Genomic DNA, 6,000 nt, shown 5'->3' with positions numbered 1-6,000 from the left:
CTAACGGTGCAACTCAGATGAGTGTTTTGATCTCATCCTTTAGTTGACGACAATCGTCAGTGTTGTGGCCAATGTCGTTATGATAATGACAAAACTTGGACGGATTTCTTTTTGCATGCAGATTTCTCAACAGTTTTGGCTTCTTCCAAGGAAGGCGAGAATAATTCTCTAGGTATATGTCTCGCGTATCAATTAGGTCGGTATACGCAGTGAATATTGAGGTATACTTCTCTCTAACTTTGTTTTTCTTGGACCATGTATGGGCACCTTCACTGTTTTCCTTTCTCTTGTTATTCCCTGCCTGGTTGTTATGTGTAGCGAGTTGAGTTGTAGCTACAGTATTCGCTGCCAGTCTAGCGGGCTGAGTGGGAATTTGGCTAGTTCCAGCCATTGTGAATTCTGCCTCCTCTAGGTTTATCCATTCATGAGCTTGGGCCAAGAACTCGTCTGTATTCTTCACTCATTTCTTTGGAACTCTTTCCACAATTCACCTCACACAATGATTCCTAATCGCATGGCCATGAGCTTAGAGCTGTCACCAGCTTCCCTAGCTCGAGATGCTATGTTTGTGAACAGGTTGATATACGCCTTGAGGGATTCACCTAATTGTTGCTTTATAATAGCCAAGGAATTGTTTAACTTCCTGAATTCGTTATTAAGGCCGAGTTCCTTAATTACTGTGCCTGGAGGACCTAATTCGAATTATATGTGTGATTAATGGATTATACGTGTGATTATGTGATAAAAATGATATGTGTGGTAATGTGACTAGATATACATATTTATGTGTATTAAATATGCAATTGGGCCCATTTCTATGTTTGTAATTTTGGACTGTTGATGGCATAAATGTAATTATGTATGTGTTATGAGTGAGACCCCAAAGTTATGGGGATATATTTGAGACGTTTGGTTCGAGGTGGTCCTAGGGAGTGGATTAGCGGAATAGTCACAACGGGGACTTATACCCGACTCGGTGTGAGCCTAGGGGTATTCTGCGAAACCTAGTGGGTATTTGAGATTTATCGGGTAACAGGTAGTTATTTGGAGATTAATTGGGAATTTCGGGATTATTCGGGAACTTATAGGACTACTCAAGGTGTAGTGTTGCGAAAATTATAGCTACGCAAGTGAACGTATCACAATTCAGTAATAATCTTGGTAAAGCCTAGTATCGTCCTCAAGGACTGAATCACCAATTACTAGTCAATTAATCTTTTTGTTCTATTTGGTCAATTAAACTTTGATTCTTGTAAACAAAGCAGATGAAAATATAAGTTGCAAAGACAAAACTCATGAACTCAATAAAACAATAAGTAATAGCAAAACCTTGAATTTAAACAATGAGAGAGTAATTAAGGAATTTAATCTCATCAACTATCCTCCCTATTAATCCTTAATACAGATTACCAATTTCTTCATATTTCTTCCTATTTCAATTAACGAGTTGACAAGAGCAGTTTATAATCATATTATGAATTATAAACTCAACCTAAGTGAAAATTCCCTATATTTCTATGGTAAATTTAATCACAAAGACTGCAATAACCACAACAACTCAAAAAGATAGTTACACAATTAATCTAGATACTCTCGTTCCAAATTAGAATTGTGTCCTAAACAACCAAAGCAAATTCAAATTGCACTTTTCAAATTTTGATTAAAAAACATACAGATAATGACTATAGATGGCCAGTCAATAATCAATTAATAGGCACAGATTGTAAGGAATTGAAAAGAAGATGAAGAAGAAATGATAATTGCATCAGTTCATAATAAGGATTCAAGTGATTCAACTAATAGCCCTAAATAGAAAATTAGTTCATAATTGTCATTCTAATCACAATTAAATTCAAGAACAATATAAAGAGGTAGATGAATAACAAACACTTGAGAATTCTCCAAGCTTTTTAGCCACCAAAACTATCTCACTATTTTCCTCTATCTATCATCTCCTTCGGTTTTTCCCATTTTTTTTTTTATAAAACCTAATTTTTTTCGTTTTTAAGAGAGGCGGGCCGCAGCTCTACTTGCACCATGCTGCGACCCATGCCCCTAATTCTTGAGAATTTGCACCTCTAGGTCGCGGCTCTCCCAAAGCCATGTCGTGGCCTGTGTCTCTGATTTCTGGAATTTAGCTCTGCAAAGCCGCGACCCTCCTTAGCCATGCAGCAGCCCGAGTCTCGACTCTGAAACATTGATTCTGTTAAGAGGCTAGGTGCGGCTCCAAAGTGCTTAAGCCGCGACCCTTAAGAAATTCTTCAACTCATGCATTTTTAAGCCCGAAAAATCACCAATGCCTTCAAATCATGTCGAGATCCATTCTTTGTTGAAAACAACACTGAAACTTTTATATTTCTTCTCTTTTTGAACCAATTTCCTCCAAGTATTCAAATCTTCCTTTTTATTCACAAAAATTGTAAAACAAACAAACAAAAGCGTAAAACCGCACTAAATGAAATAAAAACTACATAAAAGACTACCTAAAACACCACATAACCATGACATAAACTAAACTCAACAAAATCCCCCAAACTTAACTTTTACTCGCCCTCGAGTAAAGATTGACTCTAAACTTAAAACATAACACACCACACACAGTTAAGCCTCCATAGTATTCACATCGCATTGTCATCATTCACAAAATATTATTTGTATTTTACAACCAGAATTTTAATCCGATCACTCTAACAATTAACCTGAATGCCTCAATTGGAAATTAGAATATGATTTGAAAATTACAAAAGGAACAATTAGAATGCATCATACATGTTTCACTTATACAAAAATCCGCTAACCAATATTCAATATGCTTGCATACTTGCCTTTCTCCACTAATGTCAATAACACATGTTTTGAAATCAACAGGACTTTTAAGGTTCATAACATTGTGGCTTAGGTAACGGTAGTTGAAAATATATTTAAGCTTCATTATACCATAAGAACATAAAAAAACAATCAAAACAACCATCTTGCCTTTACCAATTTTTCAACAATTGAGAAATCACAAAACAATGCTCCAACATCACTTTATTTAATTATTTTTCACTCTTTAAGTCTTCTTTTCCTTTTTCCTTTTCTTTTTCTTTGTTTTTTTATTTTATTTTGAATGATATACATAAATTAGTGATGTTGCAAGAGCTTTTACATTTCTCTCAATCATTAAAATACATCATTTATCCACATATCGACAATCTCACCCAATACAATTCATTTCCCCCAAACTTATTTCTAAGCTTATGGCATAATTCAAGGACAAGGGAAAATAGTAATGGGTGCATTTTTGGCTTAATAGTGTGGTTAAACAATTAATCAAGAAAGTTAAGGCACAAAGGGGCAAACTAAGGATAAAATAATATTGGTAAGCTTGAAAGGCTCAAGCGTTCCAAAAAAATTGCCTAAATCATTTTCCAACACACATGTTATCAAGGATTTTGTCTCAAAAGACAAGCAATGCAAGTTCTATATCCTATTCCACAATTCATTCCTCATACCCAAGTAAAACATGTATAACATATGCTAATTACTCACGTTTACACAACATAATCAAATTTCCAAGAAGCATTAAAATTAATCCAAAAAGTAATCAAACCAAGCACAAGGTTATTCACACAATCGCTATTTCACAAGTGATGACAAACAACATTATTAAAGAAATTTCATCGGCTTAACTTTTTGACACAAAAGACAAAACTAAAATAAAAACATTAAACTAAAAAAAAAGAAATAAAAACAAAATAAAAAATGATAAGCCCCTCCCCAAAACTTAAACTTCACCTTGTCCCCAATGTGACATTAAGACCATGGAGAGAAAACTTACCTCAATAGACACGCCACATCAGTATGGTGGTGGTGGTGGGTTGTATGGGTCAAACTGTGGTGGAGGGGTGAAGTAGTGTTCATCTGCAGAACTCATCGTCCACCTAGTGACCGAAGAATTTAATTCTTCCACATGAACACGCCCATACTCATTCTGTTGTACCAAGTAATCATTGTAATGTTGATTTTGCGCACGACGCGACTGGATTAAATAATGATTTTGGCAGATGATATAATCCAAGATCATGCGTACGCTGAGTGTGTTCATCAATAGGCCCACCAAGTGCCAAATGTGATGCACTACTACTTGGTGCCCCCTGTACCAATTGGATCAATATCATCCTTGTCTCCACCTTGTGGACGTTTAGGGGCTTGCCCAGGTTGTGGAGGCTCAAGAGTGGCTGGAGGAAAACCATGAACCATAGACTGAGTGATAGGCTTCATGGGCTTCCAAATTATGTCTCCGTCAAGCACTGGCACCTCATGAGTCTCACACAACTGAGTTATGAACGTGCCATGTGCCAAGGCAGCAGTGGTGTTGAACTTATTGATGTTGCGAATGCTATACCTGATTATTCATCCCACAGCCACTAATTTTACCGTCATGATAGTGTATACCAAAAGATAATGCTCCCAATCAATAGAAGATACATGAGAGCTGGGCAGCAGACAAGCATACACAAAATAAGCCCAAGCACGGGAAATTCGATTCAACTGCCAACGGAATTAATGCTTTGGTTCACCACCATGCTAATGAAATTGAGCCCCTGACAAGCTCAATTTTTCCGCCACCTCAGCATAATCAACCTTGCTAAAATGGGCTAACTGCCAATGTTCATCTTTAATGGCTGGAATAGTAGGGAGATGGAGCAAAGTATTAAATGAATCAATGTCGGAAGGCAATGCCTTACCTCGAACAAAAACTTTTTGCTCATCATCTTGACTGGGGAAATTTTCATAAAACTCATATAGTTGAGAGTAATTAGTAGTATCCACTTGCAATTGCTTACAAACCATGCCCCAATTACGACACATAATTTCAGCTCGGATTGACTCATAGGGGGAGTCATTTGAGTATGGTTCCAATTGATACTCCATCCCCCTTTCCGGAACAACCGATTTCTAATTAATTCATTTAAACAAATCCGCAGCCTCCTTAGTCTTAAATTTTCCTGTGTTAAAATCAGTGGGTGGTGGCAGTGTTTGTTGAGCTTGGGAGGAGGAGGCTTTCATTGAAGAAGCACCCCTTGTAGGATTTCTCTTAGGACGCATCACACACAAGGACAAAAACAATGAATATCCCCAAATTTTCTGAGAAAAATTCAGCAGCAACTCCCCAAAATTACCAAATCAAATGAACAAGGAACCAAGTCCAAAACAATCCAAATCACCAAAAAAAATTTGTTGAGTTTCCAATAAGAAATCACGAAAAAGGATATGTGACACTTACTTGAATGTGAAAACTCTTCTACTCTTTGTCTCCTTGGCAAGTGAACACTCAAAATGAGAGAATAAGCTATGAAAATCAAGGGAATGGAGGTTAGGGCTGGTGTTTATGGTGAGAAGGAGGAGAGAATGAAGAAAAAGGGTAACAACCCCAGAATCTCATTTCTCCTTGAGATATTACCAGTGCGGTTACACCGATCACAAGCCTTCACAAAAAAATTAGCATCTTTAAATAGGGTTGGCCAATAAAAACTACTTTGCAACACCTTAGCTGCTGTTCTTGTGGCTCCAAAATGCCCACCACATTATAAATTGTGGTAGTGGGCAAGAACAGAATGCATTTCACCCTCAGGTACACAGTGACGAATAATTTTATCAACACAATGCTTATAGAGAATAGGCTCCTCCCAGTAGTAATGTTTCACCTCGGAGTAAAATTTCTTCAATTGTTGCCTTGTCATCTTAGGAGGCACAACCTTTGCAACAAGGAAATTCACAATATCAGCAAACCAAGGCACAGCAAGATTTTCACTCACCCCAAATAACTATTCATCAGGAAAGAAATCATTAATCTGCACAACTATCTCATTCAGACTCCCTTCTATTTCAAGTCTCAAAAAATGATCAGCTACCAGGATTTCAGTACCCTTTTTATCACGAATCTCCATATTAAACTCTTGTAGAAATAGAACCCATTTGATTAAGCGAGGCTTTGCATCTTTCTTAGTCATCAAG

The sequence above is a fragment of the Humulus lupulus genome, chromosome 4, assembly GCF_963169125.1.
Source record: "Humulus lupulus chromosome 4, drHumLupu1.1, whole genome shotgun sequence".
Classification (NCBI taxonomy): domain Eukaryota; kingdom Viridiplantae; phylum Streptophyta; class Magnoliopsida; order Rosales; family Cannabaceae; genus Humulus; species Humulus lupulus.
The sequence above is the reverse complement of the archived record's forward strand: the minus strand, read 5'-3'. Positions refer to the sequence as shown.